We start from the raw sequence: 21,036 nt of genomic DNA, 5'->3' as shown, positions 1-21,036 counted from the left end.
GCAATTTGTTTGGAGGCACAATCGTCTAATTTTTGTGTGTGTGACAACATTTCTGCATCTCAAGAACGGTTTAGTTTGGACTACTTGCACAATTTTGCGCTTTAAACTGACCTGCAATTTCGTTTGACTAAAAACTTCACAGCAGACATTTGCCCAAATTTCTGGAAGCTTTCTGGGGTGAACACAGCCTCTCATCAGTTTAATATATGAAGTGCCAGATCTTTATTGCATGTCCACATCTCCACTCATGTGACTGAGGCCTGGTATCAGCTTGGCATCCTTTCATCTCTCTAGCCTTTTAGTTAATTATGCCTTACTAAAAACATGTACAACAGAGAGCACAATCTGTGATTAGGTATTGAAACAGCTGTTTACTCCCCAGATGTTTGTGTCCTCAAAGAAATTCCATTTTGATTTATGTGAATGTATTGTGCAGGTACTTTCTCTGCTTCGCCCTCATTGCTTGCTTTATCTGAGAACATAATCTGCCTTCTTTTAGCTTGGGGTAGGCCTCACTTTATGTTTTAAATTAAAAAGCTTGAAGACAAAGTGAACTCTGGACAAGCGTGCGGCCTACCTGAAGCCCAGGTGGGCTTGTTGATAATCACATTTTCACACTCATCTCGGGGCACATCCATGGTGTTCTGGTGCCAGCCTGTCCCCTCTGTTTTTGTGGGGGTTTTCCCCACATACGAAAATGGCCGCTTCTGCCTGGAGGGAGTTTTTTATTTTTGCTTTGCAGCTGCACAGGATCTGTTTTAAACACTTCTATTTTAGGCAATTTTATAATATTTTAGACGACAGCACATAAAACACTGTTTGCTTGGACTGAAAACTGACTCACAAACAGGTTAGAGGCTCCACCCATAGAAGACCTGCAGGGAAAGATTTAATTAAAGATGCATCAACAACTATAACAAAAAAAGAATCCTATTAGACATGATTTTAAAAAAACAAAACAGTTATAGTCCCTGTTTACAACACCACACAGGTTGGAAACTAATTCTTGCAAAAATAATGCTTTCTACACAATTGCCCCAAGGGATCAATAAACTATTCTGATTCTGAAAGTCCAGATCACAATCCACACAACGGTGTATTCTTGGTATCCTTGGGAAATGTGTTGGATAGGTCTCAAATGTGGCCGGAACTCACATCTACATCAGAAGTCACATGAGATGATAAACCGTACCTTGATTTGATTTATAAATCGGAGTGTTATGGTCAGACGAAGCAAAGATTGACCTGTTTGGCCACAATGACAAGAGGTAAGTTCAGGGCAGTAATGTTGAGTCTTTAAAACTTAGTAACAGTGTTAACCAGGGTGGTAGCATCAATAGCTACAAAAAGCATCTGGTTGAAGTACAACTTACTAAAGGACATTTAACCAAATATTACTGGGGGTGTATGTATATATTTGGGCCTATATATACTTTTGACCCTGTGTGGATTAGAGAAAATCCAAAATAAAGAAGTCTTTTTTTAAAAGTCATTAAAGATGTACGCTGTATAATCATCCCTTGAAAAAAACGTTACATTAAAATCGTTTATAATTATATTTATAAAGCACAAATTTTAACTTGCAACAGCCTTAGAGGTACATACGTTTGACCTCGTGTAACCTTGGATTAGAGAAAGTTCAAAACCAGTTCAAACTTGTTTACCTAATTTTTGTTCATTTTAAAGAAATTAAAAATGTGTGCTGTACAATCATTTCACCCAGGACAATTCAAAGAGATCATGAAATTAAAGTCCATAGTGAGTCCCTGTAAACTTCTGACCTCAGCTGTATTTATTCACACTCAGGATGTCTGCATGACTCTGAGTCAACTTCCTGTGTTTGTGATGCAATTTCCATTCTGAACTTCTGAAGGGCAGCACGGTGGCACGGTGGTTAGCACTGTTGCCGCACAGCAAGAATGTCCTGAGTTCAATTCCAACATCAGGCCGGGGTCTTTCTGTGTGGAGTTTGCATGTTCTCCCCGTGTCTGCGTGGGTTCCCTCCGGGTACTCCGGCTTCCTCCCACCGTCCAAAGACATGAAGCTTGTGGGGATAGGTTAATTGGATAACCCAAATTGTCACTAGGTGTGAATGTGCAAATGTATGTGAGTGCGAATGGTTGTTTGTCCTTGTGTGTTAGCCTTGCGACAGACTGGCGACCTGTCCAGGGTGTACCCCGCCTCTCGCCCTATGACAGCTGGGATAGGCTCCAGCGCCCCCCGCGACCCTGAAAAGGATAAGCGGAAGTGAATGGATGGATGGATGGACTTCTGAAGAATATGAACCTGACAAATACCCTACAATTTGTAATAAATAATAAAAAATAAAGTAAACTAAGAATTTTTAAATAATTAAAAAGAAAAACTGAAATGAGATGTAGAGCACACTTCTAATGGATCATGTAGCAATGAAGAAGATAGCAGCTGATTAAATAGGCACTAGTGGTTTAAAAAGACCTCTAAATATAAATGTAAAGCATTAATATAGCAAATTATCAAATTATGAGCTTTACGAGAAATAATAGCTTATTTCCTTATTTGTTAATCATTTGAAAGAGCGCATTTTGTTAAGTGCATACTCCAGATCAGACGGTGGCGCTAAAGCGACCAAAAGCTGTTTTTCTAACCGTCAATAAAGACAAAACAGAAGGAAGAAGATCAGCTAAAAGAAGAGGAGACACATTGACACATTACTGCTGCTCTGCTCAGCAGCTCGGCTCAGGTGAGACCTGTAAAAAACAGAACTACAAACCAACACTTGTTAGTATTTGCTAGAGATGCTAGCTGTTGTTAGCTTTAGCCTCAGTAGCCGTTATTTTGACACTGCCTGCGCAGAACAAGCTAGTGCTAAACCCAGTGTGTGCATGTGCAAGGTGTTCACCTGGCATACTGAACTGTACTTTTTAACCATGCGAATATTAATGTGCTAAGTGATGCATGTATTTAGTTAACATTTGCTTAATAAGATTGTCCGAAGTCTGGTGATATCAAGTTATTGGTTGTTGCTAGCAGGTGGGGCTTAAGTGGTTAAGAAGATAAAGGAAGATCCATAACTCCTACTGTTCTTATTACAATGAATTACCATTTAATTCCCCCGCTTTTTTGGCTGTATGTGTGTTTATTATTGTCATGTTGGTAGTTGCATTCAGATGGACTTTAAAGGTACAGTAAATAATTTCTTATAAGGTATTTACTGATTATTTTTTACCTGCAGGTAGCTGGTGATTGCCAAGTAATGGAGCGTGTGATGGGAGGAGGAATGCTACCGGTGGTTTTAACCGGTTTGGGAGTCGTATTGTTGTACCGGATACTTGTACGTCTCAGAAAAGGGGCTTCAGTCCAAGGTGCTGTAGTGGTCATAACTGGGGCCAGCTCTGGACTCGGGAAAGGTCAGCCTCCATTCATTCATTTCAGCTTACATGTGCAAACTCTCTAAACCATACTGCTTTAGTGCTAGTAGGCTTTTATTTAGATAATGTGCAATCTCATTCTTCAGTGTTGTTGTGCAGATGCCAACATGTAGTTGTAGTTCTTTATCAGATTTGGACATTGTACTGCCCGTTGGTTGTCTCGGACCAGTCTGCGTGCGATCAATGGGAAATTAGGATTTAAACATATATACGTATACATGAATCATTTTGTCCCATTTCAGACACCAAACACTCTTTGATAAATTCCTGGTCAGAGAGTGGATTCCTGATTTTTGTAGGAAACCACATTACAAATTTGTCACTTCTATTTTGAACATGAATGCTATTTTTTTACTTTACAAACACATGTTTGTGAGCGAATGCATCTCCTCTGTAAGTGTGCCTGATCTTTTGTTTCTGAGAGTTTCTAGCCCCGAAAGATGTCAGCTGACCTTTAAAAACAGGAAAGATTGATACGGAGTGTAGAGTTTTTAACAGGACGTAGACTTCTCAATATTTAATTACTGAAGTCAGAGGTAAAGCCATGTGTTTAGTTTGTGGAGAGCAGAGTGCTCTGTTTATGGATTACAGATTGAATCCCCTTTGTGAGACTAAACAGAGAGAGAAAAGAGCTGGACTGTTGCTAGCAAATCTGCGAAAAGCAACAGGACTTTTCACTAAGCCTCACACATCCAGGGATGGAGCAGGCAAGACCAGCTTTGTGATTTCAAACAAGCCATCCTCTGAGGAGTTTATCAAAGAGTGCTTGGTGGCTGTGGATGACAGTTGTGATGACCCAGCCCTGTTAATGAATTTTTTACATGGGACAACGAAAAGAGTTTAGCAGCCACAGGCTCAGTAAAAGGGACTACCAAGGTTTGTTTGTTTGTAAACAACTTACACCTGTCAAAATCTGACAGGGAAAAATGTGGGACTTTTAAAGCAGATGCAAGATAAAGTGACTGAAATGAAGCCAGAAGTAAAATTGCTTTTTTTCCCCGCTGAATCGTACAGCAGAAGGTGTTGTGCAAGTCAGTGAACCATGCTGTTGGTGTTGTAACTAAAACCGTTAACTTCAGTTTGTTGCACTGTTGATTCACTGGATGCACTTGTAGAAACTCAAGACGGACTAGATTCCTGTAGCTGAGCAAGAAAAAATAATTAAAAATAGCAATAGCACTTATTTTAAAATAAAGTTAAGTCTTTTAAATTTTGCAAAAATATGGACATTTTGTGCACAATTGTTTTGGGGAATGTTTATTATATCATGATAAAAATGTTAGCAGTTTTCTTCTATGCTTATTTCAGTTTTATAAAGTGCTCCTGGTAAGAATTAAAGAGATACTGAGCAGATTTGAGTTCAGCTTAGTGGTGTGGCTCTCTGCACCCACCCCTGTTTTATGCTCACTAATCTACAACGAGAATTCTGCATTGTAGAGTCTGCGCGGGTCTTCCACGCTGCAGGTGCACGGCTTGTGTGGACGTGACGCAGCTCGCCTGCAGCAGGTGGTCCAAGAACTAACAGCGAGTTCAGCAAACACACAGAAACTGGTATGTATATACACACAAAGGAGTAACACAATAAAGTCTGGTCTGTCTGAACTATAGCTTAGCCTCTAAGGATCCATTTGTAAAGAGTCGTTTTGTTTCGCTTTGGTTATCCACCAGATTCACACTCCCTGTACTGTTGTCTTCGACCTGGCTAAAACAGACACGGTGGAGAGAGCTGCAGAAGAGATCCTGAAATGTTACGGACAAGTGGACATCCTCATTAATAATGCTGGAATCAGTTACCTTGGCAATATACTAGAGACTCACATTTCAGTTCAGCGGGATGTTATGGAGACAAATTACTTCGGGCCCGTTGCTCTTACACAAGGTTTGTTTAATCTTGTTGGTTTCAGCGTACGGGATGTTTTCATTTATTTTGGCTTGTGGTTGAAAGAGCCGAGCTAAATGTGAAGTTAATAAGTCATTTATGTAGAGATTTGGGTGAAGATTATCATGAATATGAGTCAGCCCTCTCTCTTTCATTTCTTTCCTCTCTCCACAGCTCTCCTGCCTTCCATGGTTCGCCGGCACAGCGGCCATATTGTAGTGATTAGCAGCGTCCAGGGGAAGATAGCCATTCCTTACCGGTCAGCCTGTAAGTCGTCTTTGATTAATGCAAACAAACACAACATGAGTTTGCCAGCAGGAGGAGGGTAACTAAAGCAAGCCTCTGATTTGTCTCATGCTGGTCAGATGCTGCGTCCAAGCACGCCACCCAGGCCTACTTCGACTGCTTGCGGGCAGAGATGGAGCGCTACGGGATCCCAGTGACTGTGATCAGCCCCGGGTACATCTGAACCAACCTGTCGATCAATGCTGTCACAGGAGATGGATCCAAGTATGGAGGTGAGGCAGTGAGAGGATGGAACAAAAGAGTAACAGTAGCAAAAGCAGCATTTTTAAGAGTCAGCTGGTAACAGGTGATAAATCTCAGAGTTATTAAGGTGGTGTTGGAATGTGTGTGGATCTTTGATGCCAGCTGGGATTTTGTGTTTTCTTACTGATTTTTTTTTTTGACTACATAAGGAAAAGACTACAAGCCAAATGGATTTTTATAACTAAATAATAAAAGTAAGAAGCAACATAACCAGAGTAATTTATAAGTTATTGTAGGGTCTTTCTTACCTTACATTAAAAAGCACCTCGAGGCAACTGCTGTTGTGATTTGGTACTATATAAATAAAAGTAATTTGAATTAATTGAAGTAATCTGTACTCTCTTGTATCAATGATGCAACATGTCTCTTGTCTTTGCAACTACCGCTCAGTGTTGGACAGAACTACAGCTACGGGCTGGGACCCCAGGGACGTGGCGTGGGAAGTCCTAAAGGCTGTTCGTCAGCAAAGTAAAGACGTGGTTTTGGCCGGCCCTCTGCCCACTGCTGCAGTATACCTCCGCACACTCTGGCCTGCACTTTTCTTCAAGCTCATGTCCTCGCGCGCTCGAAAGGAGCAAAAACCTAAGGATAAGTGATGTTCGAGCTGGTGAGGTCTAGGACCTGAAATAAGCAAGACTTTGGAGGAAATGAGGAGATCTGTTTTATAACATCTGGGACAGAGCTGGAGTGGGTTTTTGTACTATTCATTGTTTAATGTCTAATTTACATGTTGATATTGTCTGTCATGTCTGAGAAACTTTTACCCTTCCCACCCAAAAACAACAAAAATTGTTGGCAAAAGCCTGCAGTATCACATTTTGCAGGCTGGTGAGAAGAGATGGTTTAATTTGAACTCCATAATTTGGGACTCCTGATGCAAACAGAACAGCTTAAATAAACCAAACTGTGGTAAAGGAATCATGTCTGATGTTTTGGCAGAATGTCTACCCACAACTGTGTCACTTACTCTCCTTTAAAATATCTACTGTGGTTACAAAGTCAACGTTTGCCAACAATTTCTCATTGAAAAATGGTGCAGCACCCGACCTGTTTCTGGGTCATATTTTCCATGCAGTATGCAGAGCACATCACTGAAAATGAGTCACTTCAGCACACGTACGTGCAGTCGAGTTTTTGTTTCCGGCTAATATTCTTTGTCACTTTAAAGTGTCGTCTGGATTGGAGCATGATTGTACTTTTATTGGGAGCAGCGAGGAATTCAGTGTGGAGTCTGTGCGGATAAACCACTCATCCATCTCTGGAGAAGCTGACAAACCTGTCAGAAACAAGCCCAAGGCCAAAGACCGAACTTTGTACAAGCTTGCATATGAACTGCTGTGTATCCCCCAAACACAGTGAATACAAGAAAACAGGCAGGTTTTTATAACTATCTTTATGCACAGAATAAAACACCTTTTACAAACTGAAAACAGTATTTTTTTTTTCCTCCTTTCTTGGATGTCACCTTAAATTAAAACAGAAAAAACACTTGTCTCAGAAATATTAACAATAAATAGTCCAAATAATGATTTACATTATGTTACAAAAGCGCAGTGAATACTGGAATTTCCATTTGTACAAATACATCCTTCAATAGGATTCCTTATTAAGAATCATCTAGTGTGACAAGATCAAGCGTTTCCAAATGTTCACAAACTAACACCACAGGAGCGCTTACATTTGTTAGATCGTCTTACAATCTCGTTTGTGGAATGACAAAGAGGTCTAACAGTTTACACCAAACGGGTTCACACAGCTGCATAGAGATGATGCTGGTTGATCAAATTAAATGTGAAGGCAATGAGTCTGTACTGCATGAAAAATTCAGAGAAACGATGTCTGCTTCTGTAACATGCAAGAGCCACTCTTTAGTCATAGTGTTTTGTTAGCATCCACTAGTCAGAGGAAAGTAATTTGGGGGCATATAATAAAAAACAAAAATTAAAATAAATGGAGTCAACTATGGCTTTAGTGTTTCATTAAATTAACCGCTCGCTCTTATGGAGTGTATTTCTACTGGGAACTCAATAGTAGCCAGGACATTCATAATTCTAGTTTGTCAAACAAAATGAATGTGTGGCTGCAGCCAGCTCATTTGTTTGAACTAATTAGGACGGCAAGAAAGCAACAGAACTAAGGAAAGTAAATGAGCAACATTGTTAGATTTCCTTGTAATCGATGGCGTCGGCAAGAGAGCGCCCACCTGTTGTGTCAGCGTTACTGAAAACGACAGCAAAAGTAAACAAAGACACGCCCTCCTTGCTGTTGATCTGGAAGCTTCAGGTCTGGATAGGTCACCTTTTAAAACAGCGCAAGCCTGAATGTATGTTAACAGACAGGCACGCATCAGAGTGCTGCCGCTCACGCGCATCTTTTTGAGTTGTTCATCTCCCTTCATTAAAACCTTCCTGTGCAATTCACGCTCACATCTACAATACAGGAGGGAAATTCTCCCTATTGCAGCTTGCGAATGAGGAGCTGGGAAAGCGCCGAGTCAAAGGAAACGTTTTAATGTGAACGTTCCTCAAGGCTTTCATTCAGACGCAACAACCATGAAGAACAGTACATTACGCACATTATGCTGTTTGTGGCTATAAGCACTGTCAGCACAGACTCTTTAAAACATTCTGATTCAGTCTCCAAATACCACACGTGTGAAGAGGGCTTAAATATCTAAAAAGGTATTCCTGTTTATGCAACAAAATCCAATATTTGAACTTGCATCTCTGCACACAAAACTAATGAGAAATGAATGCAACAATAAAATAATTCCAATAACATTTTCAGCATCTGTGGAGCTACCCAAGTGGAGTCAACCAACAAGCTGCCATTTTTTATTTGTATTTGTTTGTTTTTTTTGTTTTTTTTGTTTGTTTGTTTTTTTTTAAATGTGGGTTTGAGAAATGAAGAACCCGATTCCAAACACGTGTGACTACAACACAATCTGTAACACCTGAACTCATAAGAGATGAGGAACAAAAAGAAAAGAAAAAAGGAGGCCAACAGGAAAAATGAACTTCTACACATCACTTTGTTTTGTTCCACTTTTGCTACTGAACTATGCCAAGTATCTCTTTCTCACCGACATTACTTTTAATAAAAATCACAGTCCAGTGGCTGTTTGCCACCAGCTGATGATCTGAACTGCACATTTTGAGCGGTCAGCCTTACAGCCTTTAATACACACGCACACACAGATACATTCATGCACTCACACACCGAGAGCAGGAAGAGACATGAAAGATCAGATATTTTGTTCGGATATGGCATAGTATTTTCCTGTACATGAGGTTGTATCTTTGTAAACTCATTTGTTTTATCTAAAGTGTTTGTATTTAAAGGGAATTGTTCCTTAGAGAACAGTTCAGTGAAACCAACGCAACTCGCTTTTGAACAATGGTCACGGTTGACCACCTATTATTGCACTTTTACAAACAGGCCATGGATGGCTTTGAGGGGGGATGGGGTTGGCCTTTCTCCCCAGTCTTCTTTCTCCAAACAGGGAGAAGACAGAGAGGAAACCTCTCCTCTCCTCACTTACAGTACCTCTTGTCACCAACAACATGATGCTCTAGGTGAGCAAAGTTCTGCCTTGGTCTCTTTTTAGGAATGGCCTGCTTATCGACAGGTGTGAGAACCAGACGTGGTAAAAGTTGGGGTAATTTGCAGCTGCTGGCTGCAAATCGGTTTTGAATTTCTAGCAGTAGTCACTGCTTCCAAGTGTGGGCCCAGAAGTTTGTGTCTCTCTCTCCTGGAACTGTGGAAATGCCTAGAACTGGCTGTAGATTAGAGGTACAGATGACCATGGCTTGGTGGAGTCTTCCTCAGGGAGGTGGAATGGAGGGCTCAGTTACGGCGAGCTCCTGAGCCAGATCATTGAAGCGAGCGATGTAGTCTATGCTGCTCTCACTCATCATACAAGCAAGCTGAGAATCCATCTGCAAGCAACACCAAAGAGCTTTCAGACTGACAACAAGGGCAAATCCAAGAAGGAGAAAAAAAAACCAAAAAACAAGATTTTTCCAGACATCCCTCGAACAGTTTCATACTTTAGGTCAAGAGTGCAGGGGGGGAAAAGTTCATCACATCAATATCTGTCAATGAAATTAAATTATTTACTGAAAAAGCAGATGTGTTAGTCCAAACACAGGAGGCAACAGTCACCGGGCTCTATTCACCTCCCAGGCAGGTTTGGGCCCCATCCCAGGAAACAGGTTTAAGCTAACAAGTCTGCGTTTGTTAACCCTGAGATGAATCACTTAACACAATCTGAACTAAACCTGCTCACTGGCAGGTTATCTTTAACAAACTTAGAGCTTCTCTCTGCCTCATCCCCTCCTGCCACACCTGAACCAGCTAACTGACACTCCCGATTCATTTCTTCATAAAGTCGCTATCAAAGCACGCAAGAGAGCGAGAGAGAGCACTAAAAATGGAAACGTGTTCACAGACTGAGATTCAGATATTAAATGCTGTCAGCATTTCAAAAGGTATGGTGTCTGAATCTCAGGGTGTGACTCAACAAGTTTTTCATTAAAAATCACCTAAAATTTGGTGGATCAGCCCAGAAGCTGATCTATCCAAAAGGTACCATGTGGTCCCTAACACAACCGGCTCTGGGTCAGAGTCCACTTGCACAGCAGGACAGATCCAAAAAGGGATAAGAACCACATTTTCAGAGTGGATATAAATGCAGGTTATTTTTAAAATGGGAAGTGATGTTTTTACATTTACATTTTAGAGACTAATTAATAACATATAACATGTTGGTTGCTGAGATTCAGACTGTGTTGTGTTTGTGGCAAGTGTTGCTTCTCAGTCACAACTTTCTTTCATTTAATCAACAAGCATTTACTTACCTCTGCCACATCAGGAAGGCCACGGGATTGAATCATGAGAATCATGAGAATTGCAGTCCAGGAGGCTAGGACCGAGTAGAGCTGTGCCACTGGAGGGGCCAGTGGGGGTTAGGGTGGTCCGTCTGCCCTTATCAGGAGAGACCATGCTGGCTGCAAGGAAAATAAGAGCAAAAGACTGAGTAAATGGCCTTTCATCATACAGCTGTGTTAGTAATATTGGGGATTTTACAAACAAATCTTTGTAAATGTTGACTGCACGTGCTGCTGTATGCAGCATTTTTAGTGGGAAGTAATGATAAAAATACATCCACTTAATATTCTGTTCTTCTTGGCCTAAAATGTAACTTCTGGCACACTCTTGAGAAAGGAAGCAAAAAAACTCTTACAAAGGAGGCATCCCAGTGTGGAGTCAGACGAGTCGCTGGGGTACCACTGAGGGTCGTGGCTGGGTGAAGGGATCCAGCCTCTGGATGGGCTGAGCGAGGGAGACGAGGCCAGCAGTTTGGAGCCGTCGCTGTTGCCCAGCTTGGCTGGAGAGAGAGCAGCCTCCTCACCTGCAGTGCAGCAGGCAAACAGAAATGAGATATCAGCGATTAAACTCAGCAGGCTCAGATGTTTAGCTGCTTGGATGTCAACGTGCACTCTTTTCCACAACCTGCAGAGGAATTAATGCTGTGGAGCCACAAAGCTGACCTCAGTGGTAATTACAAAACCTTTCTAACCTACTCTCACTTTCCATTTCACTAAACAAACATCATCAAGCTTTATTTAGCAGTTTCTTGTCAATATGGCTCGGGTAAGACGTCTGCACGTGCACGCACCGTAATGTGTGGAGTTGATGGCAAGCTCGATGATGGAGTCGCTGATCTGCGTTTGAGGTTCTCCGGGGGTTAGAGCCTCTTCAGGAGGGCCTGGGAGTGAGATATCAAGGAGCGAGGCAACGCTCGGGGGAGAGAGGAGTGAGTCTCCCCCGCCGGTGACTCCAGGAGACGGAGGTGGTACGCCATTCTATGGAAAGAGCGATTTAACTTAGCACATCACATTTTTTTAAACCATTTATTCAAGCATAGCTGACAATTTTCTTTACCAAATGGTGATCAGCTACGACTGGAAAACAAATGAGGTTACGCAGACTCACTGCCTTTAACTAAGCCAAGTGTTCCCTCACAAAGGTCCACTGTGAGCAAGGAAACGCTCTGATGGCGATACAAACAGCTTTATTTATCCCATCAGGGCAAACTGTTTGGAGCAGCTTGTTTTTAAACCGTAACAGACAAATAAACAGGTGATCATGAATATGACAACTGTATGCAAGAATAATGTCTACAAAGAAAATCTATAAAAATTACTAAATCATTTGTGAAGTCTTGTACGACAGATGCACAGTAAAAAGAAAAACATTATGCAAAACCTGGCCTACACCGCACAGATAAACAGAAAATCATTAGAGTGAGCAATAACTTTCATTAAAGTAAGATAAATCAAAAACTGACCGTTTTAAATGTAACACTCCAAGATGGTAATGGGCAATAGCATTTATTCTAATGCCACAGGCAAGGAGGAGACATCAAATGAAGGAGGGTTCTAGTCCGTGTGTGTGTGTGTGTGTGTGTGTGTGTGTGTGTGTGTGTGTGTGTGTGTGTGTGTGTGTGTGTGTGTGTGTGTGTGTGTGTGTCTGTCTCTGACCTCTGGAACATTTTGCTGGTGGAGTTGAGAGTCTGGCTCAGCATCAGCAATGGGAGTGGTGGCGAGAAGAGCGCTGTTATCCACAGTGGAAGAATCCACCTCCCGACAGGGACTGCCTGGGATGATGCCTGCAGACTTAGCTGCCAGGTCAATGGCACCTGAAAGTATTAACAGTTCAGGCAAACGAGAGATTTGTCATATCACTCCTGATAAGCATCAACAGCAACAGCATGTGAAGAGCAGAGCAGGAAGAAAAAAAAAAAAAAAGGATGGTCCAAGGTCTTCTGGAAAAATGTTTTTGCTTCTGTCGTCTGCACAGAAATACTGTCTGTCACTGACCTTCTCAGAGTTCTAGATTTTGACACAGGAATCTTACACAAATACAACTTGGACCTTAAATATGTTTTTAAGCAATTTTATAAAATATGTCTGTGAAGGTTCTCAGTCATCCAGGTCATCGTAGTCAAAGGAGCTTACAAAGAAAAGCATCTGGACTTCTTTAAGTTACTTGAAGACGTTTCACCTCTCATCCGAGAAGCTTCTTCAGTTCTAAGGTCAAATGGTGGGGAGTCCCAGATTTAAACCTAGTGGGAGTATCCCCCCACAGAGGGACAAAAGGACCCCTGATGATCCTCTAATCGCCTGAGCCAAGGTGTGAAACTGGGTGCTTATAAAAGCAAAGTTGTTGACCCCATAAAAACAACAATATGTAATTTTTTTGCAGTATATTTGGTGTAGAGTTTATCAATATTTCAATAAAACAGAAAAATGTAGTAGATAACAGAAGAAGTCCATACTAGAGAGCTGGCTGGCCCCCGCAGAGCTGGATGTTGCTGGGGTTGTTTTAGTTTGGACAGAGCGAAAGGAAGGAGCTAGTCGGGGATGGATCGGCCGGAAAGATCCAGTTCCTGAAGGAAGAAACAGGAAGTGAGAGAGCAGACAATTACCAGAGGGTCTTGCTGAGAAAGAGAAATCGTTTTTAGCTGTGATTTCATTAATGCATACTGTAAAACTACGCCCTAAACATTTCCAGCCTCAGCTGACGACATATTCTATCGTTCTGTCCTGCCATCTGAGGAGTACCTGTGGCAGAGGAGTTGGAGAGGATGGAGAAGGAGCAGACGTGTTGAGGAGTGTCTCCTGTAGTTCTGGGCAGCAGTGTTCGCTGTGAACGAGAAAGAAGTGGCCAAACAAAAACACACTTAGGAAAACCCGCCTTCCACCCAACCAAGCCCAGAACTGATGAATGGATAATGATCTTGCTCTCACCTGAACTACAAGTGGTTTGCGAAGTTGTCTGTTCCGAGGTTTTCTCTGTCTAGAAAGGAAAAGATCTGACTGCATCTGTGAGAAAAAGAAAAGAAAAAAGCACATATTAATGCTCGTTAATACATGAATTATGTCTCTGTACAGTTGGCATAAACAAAAAATGATGCATTATTCTGGCTTACACTGATCGAGTCGAGCTGCTGTCTGAAGGCTAGCTCTGCCTCTTTGTTAGGGGAGAACATTCGGTTGTGCCGTGAGCTGTTGGGTGGCAGCGTGGTGGGTACTGCGAACACGCTGCTTTCTGATTCGCCAACTGCAGTAGAACCCAGCAGAGAGCGGGTAAGGTTGCGCCCACCTGAACAGGATTGAAACAGATGTGGTGCCACATCAGGAAAGGCAGCTATTTGAAGACAACTTCTAAAGAGGAAGCATCGGTGCTGCATAATTACTTCTCGCTGTTTAATAACTACAGCACTGTAAGTACAGAAAAGACTTTATCACAAAAGCCAGCAGGAGAGAGACATAAATACCTCCAGCACTTGGCAGCTGTAACTTGGGCATGCGCAAAGACGCCTGCGGCCGCCCACAGCTGGGGCTACGGGCGCCTGCAACAGGACCCTTCGCCGGAGGTGTGAGGACCTGGTTTTGCTCCTCCTGATAGGTCTTGAGGGGTGATGTGGCTGTGGAGCACAGCTCTGGAGCCTGAAGGAAAAGACACATGATATGCTCCTATCTCGAAATAGCACTTTCATTGAAAAAGACAAAAAAAAAACCAAACAAAAAAAAAAACCTGTGGTGTTCATAGTACATAACCAGTAACATGTTTTTCATCAGCTGGCTTTGTACGGAATATAAACTCTTCACACTGCTGCATCTTAAAAATGTTTAATTTTAAGCCTTAATGCCACTGATAATTACACATTTTTCATCTTTTCAACTTGTAATTTAAACAACACACCAGGCCACAATCTTGGAAGACAGAAAAGGGAAAACTTACCAGAGGTTTGGGGTTGACTTCAGTGGAAACCAGCTTGAGTAAGCAGCGCAAAACTCGATTTGTCCTGTCGGGCTTTGGCTGCACTGAGGCTTGTCCCTCTTCTGAGTTGCTGGGTGGAGCTGTGACCGGCTGCCACTCGTACTCCAGCTGCAGCTTGCCTGGCTTCCCAAACATCAGGTACAGCTCGGCCAGGGTGACGTTCTCTGCGTCACGGGCGCTCCAGCCTTCCTCTCTGATCTGCTCAACGACCCGTTCTTTGGTCGCTGGTGGGGAAGCTTGCGACACGGCTTCGTCTGAGCCAGTCACTGGAGGTTTGACTGAAGGAGGCTGATTTGCCTCCGAGGAAGACGCGCTGGTGCTCTGCTCCTCTTTGTACTGCTCAGCGGAGCCATCGGCACCACTACATGACCTGTCCGTGCTTCTGGTCATGGCTAAACCACCACTGACCTCAACGCCAGTGCAGGCCTTTCCTGGATCAGAAGATCCCATCCCATCTCCCTCTTCTCTGACAGTCAGCTGAGAGGAAACTGGGACACAAGGGGACTGAAGTCTCTTCTCCTCTACCTTTGCAGAACTGTCTGCTGATGGATCAGGGTTGGGGGTTTCAGTTCGACGAGCATCACCCGTTATAGTCAGTGAAGCACCAGCAACAGCAGCGCTTCCCCGCCCAGATTTGCTGCCAGTTCGAGGTTGTGGAGCTGCATGGATGCCCAGGATCTGGGCAGCTGGCAACTCCTTGGCATTAGGTCGGCTCTTGCCACTCTCGATCCAATGGACAGTGCAGGACGCTTTGGAGTGAACCACACGTGCCACCCCAGGCAGTGTAGTCAATGTGCAGCTCTCAGCTGGAAAAAGAAAAAGTTCTTCCTTCTGAGTTATGCTGGGAGAGGCTGTGCTGGTCTGGTTGCCTTCTAGAGCCTCTCTCTCCATGAGACTCTTAAGCTGAGTTTTCAAAGTTAAGGACCAGTTTATATTCGACACAAGCTGGTACAGTGGGGCAAAAAAGTATTTAGTCAGCCACCGATTGTGCAAGTTCCCCCACTTAAAATGATGACAGAGGTCAGTAATTTGCACCAGAGGTACACTTCAACTGTGAGAGACAGAATGTGGAAAAAAAAAAAATCCATGAATTCACATGGTAGGATTTGTAAAGAATTTATTTGTAAATCAGGGTGGAAAATAAGTATTTGGTCACCTCAAACAAGGAAAATCTCTGGCTCTCACAGACCTGTAACGTCTTCTGTAAGACGCTTTTCTGTCCCCCCACTCGTTACCTGTATGAATGGCACCTGTTTGAACTCATCTGTATAAAAGACACCTGTCCACAGCCTCAAACAGTCAGACTCCAAACTCCGCTATGGCCAAGACCAAAGAGCTTTCGAAGGACACCAGGAAAAGTATTGTAGACCTGCACCAGACTGGGAAGAGTGAATCTACAATAGGCAAGCAGCTTGGTGTGAAAAAATCAACTGTGGGAGCAATCATCAGAAAATGGAAGACATACAAGACCACTGATAATCTCCCTCGATCTGGGGCTCCACGCAAGATCTCATCCCGTGGGGTCAAAATGATCATGAGAACGGTGAGCAAAGATCCCAGAACCACACGGGGGGACCTGGTGAATGACCTGCAGAGAGCTGGGACCAAAGTAACAAAGGTCACCATCAGTAACACACTACAACGGCAGGGAATCAAATCCCGCAGTGCCAGACGTGGTCCGCTGCTGAAGCCAGTGCATGTCCAGGCCCGTCTGAAGTTTGCCAGAGAGCACATGGATGATACAGCAGAGGATTGGGAGAATGTCATGTGGTCAGATGAAACCAAAGTAGAACTTTTTGGTATAAACTCAACTCGTCGTGTTTGGAGGAAGAAGAATACTGAGTTGCATCCCAAGAACACCATACCTACTGTGAAGCATGGGGGTGGAAACATCATGCTATGGGGCGGTTTTTCTGCCAAGGGGACAGGACGACTGATCCGTGTTAAGGACAGAATGAATGGGGCCATGTATCGTGAGATTTTGAGCCAAAACCTCCTTCCATCAGTGAGAACTTTGAAGATGAAACGAGGCTGGGTCTTCCAACATGACAATGATCCAAAACACACCGCCCGGGCAACAAAGGAGTGGCTCCGTAAGAAGCATTTGAAAGTCCTGGAGTGGCCTAGCCAGTCTCCAGACCTCAACCCCATAGAAAATCTGTGGCGGGAGTTGAAAGTCCGTGTTGCTCGGCGACAGCCCCAAAACATCACTGCTCTCGAGAAGATCTGCATGGAGGAATGGGCCAAAATACCAGCTACTGTGTGTGCAAACCTGGTAAAGACCTATAGTAAACGTTTGACCTCTGTTATTGCCAACAAAGGTTATGTTACAAAGTATTGAGTTGTATTTTTGTTATTGACCAAATACTTATTTTCCACCCTGATTTACGAATAAATTCTTTACAAATCCTACCATGTGGATTCATGGATTTTTTTTTTTTCCACATTCTGTCTCTCACAGTTGAAGTGTACCTCTGGTACAAATTACTGACCTCTGTCATCATTTTAGGTGGGGGAACTTGCACAATCGGTGGCTGACTAAATACTTTTTTGCCCCACTGTATATGCCCCAGAAAGCAGCATGTTAGAGCAGTACATTTCTAATATGTACACTAGGAATGAAAAACACTCTGAAGAGTTTTGCATACATATTGCACTGTAATGTTTTTTTTAAAAAGGATACAATCCACTGGTCATGATAAGCCCACTTCTGTTTCAGATACTCTATGAGGCTGGAAACTTTCCTGTGGAGCTCCACCACCATCCTGAGAAAACAGAAAAAACATTTGATGTCAACTTTGCAAAATACAACACTACCAGGTCGAATACGTCTGACATAAACTACTTCTACATTTTACACTTAGACTACTGTGGATCAAATTTAATAGAGTTTTCTAAAACCGAAATAATCCTGTGTGGGAAAAATCAAAACGCCAACTACGTGCTCCAAAAATAACTAAAATAAAACAGAAATGTTCATTAATGTATAGTTTTACTATATTTGTTTTGTCACGTTTGCAAACAAATGCATACTGACATTGCTGTAATTCAGCCATTTTCACAAAGTCTTTACCCTTCTTCAACCTACCCATGATAAATAACCCTTATTATCATAATAATTAAACAAAAAAACAAAAAAAAACCCTAACACTGAAACCAGTAAAAACGAAACTGAACCTCAAAAGAAGCAAACCCAGTCTGAACACTAACTGAAAACTGAACTGAGAACAAAAATTAAAAATGAAAGAAATAGAGTTTAAACTTTGAACAGCATCATGTCTGAGGGTGTTTACACTTTTCAAATTTCACGAGTTAGCTTAAAAAAAAAAACATATACACACATATTTAATTTGCACAAAAAAAAAAAAAAAAAAAAAAAAGAGCTGACCCAGAAAACGGTGGAAAACATGCAAACCATCAAACTGAAATAAGCAGTCTGAAGCCAAGAAGAGGTTCTTAAATTAGCTCAGGCTTTGTTGCATCACCATGGCTTGAACTAATAAAATAAATAAATAAAATAATAATAGAAAATGAATTAATGAAGGTATGACATCTCTCCGACTCTTGGATGTTATGCTTTTGAAAATATATTGTGGTTCTTATCCATGTCAGACCTGAGGCGAGGGTTGTGGGCAAGACTCTGAACTCGGGCCCAGGAGTGGTTACTGCGTGGCTGGAGCTCCACTGCCACCTTCAAGGGCAGACGCACCGGCTTCTGGTCCTCTTCATCACTCACTCCTGCAGGACACAAAATTACAGATTCAGCCACTATAAGAAAAGCCCAAAACCTATAAACTCAACTATGCTCTCTCACTTAATCAACCACGACAAAATGAAAAGGCAGCCATCAATCTCGGTGGGATCCATTCACAGATTTACATACAACAATGACAAGAGACAGTCTTTTTCTACCCTTGATGAAAGCAAATATTTTCAGTAAGTGTGATGAGTGGGTGTTATTGAGCAGAGGGGTTGATGACAGCTGGTCAGAACAGTCATCTCCTTCATCCTCCTCACTTTGCACCCAAAGTTACCATGGAAACACCACCAGCCCACTTGATGCCATGGTTTTTGTAAAAAAGCCCCGCCCCCGTGAACCCCCCAGTCTCACCATCAGTGAGGTTTTCAGTGCTTGTTCTGTAACGCGTGTGCTGGGTTTCTGCAGGCTCATACTCACCATCTGGATCACAAAGTTTCTTCAACGCTCGGCACATTGGAGCTTTGATCCGCAGGTTCCTCCCCTTAGAGCGCACGGTGGTGGCCCTGGTGGAACAGAAGAATCTTTATTCATATATGTTGTAAGCTCTAAACCTTGCCGTGCCACAGAGAAAGCATCTGACTACATACTGTCAACTCAGCCCTCAGATTTGTTTTTCATACTAGCAAAGTGCTAATCTGTATCTTTCCAAATGTGATCTAGTGCATCAGTTTAAAGTATCACAATCCCAGATGTGTACGTAAACCCACTAGCCAAAGCTTCTGCCACAGACTTACCCTTGCTGGATGAGTTCGTTCAGCTTTGCCACATTCTTATCATCCATCACTGTCAAAGACAAAACACAAGACAGCTAGTTAAGACATGCTCCTCAGGGGCAACTGCCCCGAGCCACAGGGATCATCTGGAGTTTAATCACATCCCCTGTGTCCACAACCAGCAGAACAAACAGCAAAACACACGCAGTCTACATTGCATCCAAGCGCTTTCACAGCCCTCACTTACATCCTCCAACTTTTTTGCGAAGCTCGGCGTAGCAGATGAGGCCGTACAGTTCTTGAGAAGATTTCTTTAACACCCTGGAGTACACTGAGAAGGAAAGGAAGCACAAGTCACAACACTGGTGGAGGCCTGTGCGTGCTACATAAAGATAACATGAGAGTAACACTGGGTGCTTTTTGTAGGGGAAAAGAGCTCCAGCTTATCTGGTGAACTTCTTTAACATATGTTTTGCTTGCTAAAAAACAAAAATGTCAGTGTGAGTTCTGTTGTAGGAAAAAATAATAATATATGTGGCTGTTTAACAGCATCTCTTCTTTACTTCTCATTCACAGTGTCTGCAGTAAGTAGCATAACTGAAACAACTAAACACAAACCTAAAATAAACCAATTAAGATCAGCCTAAGACATCACCTTGTTGTATGAGTTGTACACATTTTTATGAGGCGTCATTCGATAAAGTCATTACAGTGTACAAACTTCATATTTGGGGATCAAAAATTCCAAGGTGAATTAAGAGAGAGAGAAAAAAAGCAACTCACCGTTAGCGAAGTCGATGTGTTTGGAGATCTTGTGCCAAGTTCGGTAGTAAAAGTGGCGGACCTGTTCCTTGTTCTTCACCATATTTGCTGGCTTGCCTCTCTTCTTGTACTTCATTGCAATGTTGTTCTGGATGGCCTCAAAATCCTTCCCGTGCTGGGAACAAAGGAGGGCAGCCGTGAATCTACGACGTCAAAAGATCTACACATGGTAAACTTTTAACTTGGTAAAAGGTTGTTGCAAGCTTTACCTCATAAAGACCCTCAAAAAAGCTGTTTTTGTCCTCGGCGCTCCAGGATTCCCACTGCCGACGGGCTCTTTTCTGGTTACCAGCTTGTTCTTCCTTCTCTGTAGACCCTTGGCCCTTGGAGGTCTTGGATACTCCCCCCGTGGAGCTGACCACAGGCCCGGTCTGCCCCACCACACCCTGGGAAGAGGAGCCATTCTCTGCCCCTGTTTTAACACAGAAACATTCAGAGGAAAGGCACAACTTAAATATCAGCTCACCACCCTGGCTGTTTTTTATGTCATAACGAAAAAAGGTTGATCTGAGGTGTGTGATTTGCGAGATGTTAAAATACATGCACACAAAGCCACCCACTGCCATTACAGCGCACAGAACCTGCAGAGCTTCCCTCTCTGTGGTTAAGCTCTGGCAAGGAGACAGGAAAAGCAATCAGTCCCTATGGTCAGGTCTACATTACACAGTTCCAAAACCAACTCATGGTGGGCTCCACTGGCCAAGTTTTCTGGCCCAGTACTGTGCACAACACCAGGAGACATTAGCAGGAGCACCCAGAGAGTTGCTGTTGCAGTACTGTGCTACATTATAAAAATAAATAAATAAAGAAAAAAAAGTGTTGTTTTTTTTGTTTTTTTTTTAGCCCAAATGGGTGTTAATTTACAAACACAAGCATGTGACTGGCTCACAGACAATAACCTAGATGTGTCGCCTTCAAAATAGAAGTGCACCGATATAGCATCACATAAAAATAAGTGAGGCTTTCTTAGTCAGACAGTCAAACGTTTGTGCTCAATCTAAATATAGTTTCTGACACAATCAGAGCTTTTCTGTTTCAAACAACAAAAATCCA

At 42.6% G+C, this 21,036-nt stretch overlaps 2 pseudogenes across 2 annotated transcripts; one reads left to right on the top strand and one right to left on the bottom strand.

Annotated features, from left to right (window-relative positions):
- Positions 1-2,419: 2,419 nt before the first annotated feature.
- On the top strand, positions 2,420-7,268 carry LOC145428296 (peroxisomal reductase activating PPAR-gamma-like; annotated as a pseudogene). The gene is made up of 7 exons (XR_013908574.1): positions 2,420-2,722; positions 3,215-3,389; positions 4,848-4,961; positions 5,079-5,289; positions 5,464-5,556; positions 5,655-5,807; positions 6,229-7,268. The product of XR_013908574.1 is annotated as a peroxisomal reductase activating PPAR-gamma-like (transcript).
- On the bottom strand, positions 7,213-20,748 carry LOC145428295 (protein cramped-like; annotated as a pseudogene). The gene is made up of 18 exons (XR_013908573.1): positions 20,193-20,748; positions 19,945-20,098; positions 19,409-19,492; positions 19,183-19,231; positions 18,866-18,951; positions 18,303-18,426; positions 17,372-17,453; positions 14,650-15,591; positions 14,183-14,354; positions 13,835-14,007; positions 13,653-13,727; positions 13,467-13,548; positions 13,181-13,291; positions 12,384-12,541; positions 11,519-11,705; positions 11,084-11,251; positions 10,698-10,847; positions 7,213-9,776 (listed from the first exon to the last, which is right to left on the bottom strand). The product of XR_013908573.1 is annotated as a protein cramped-like (transcript).
- Between the last annotated feature and the right edge of the window lie 288 nt (positions 20,749-21,036).

The sequence above is a fragment of the Astatotilapia calliptera genome, chromosome 4 (genome assembly GCF_964374335.1).
Source record: "Astatotilapia calliptera chromosome 4, fAstCal68.1, whole genome shotgun sequence".
Lineage (NCBI taxonomy): Eukaryota > Metazoa > Chordata > Actinopteri > Cichliformes > Cichlidae > Astatotilapia > Astatotilapia calliptera.
Note: the sequence above shows the minus strand (reverse complement) of the source record. Positions and strands in the feature narration are given on the sequence as shown.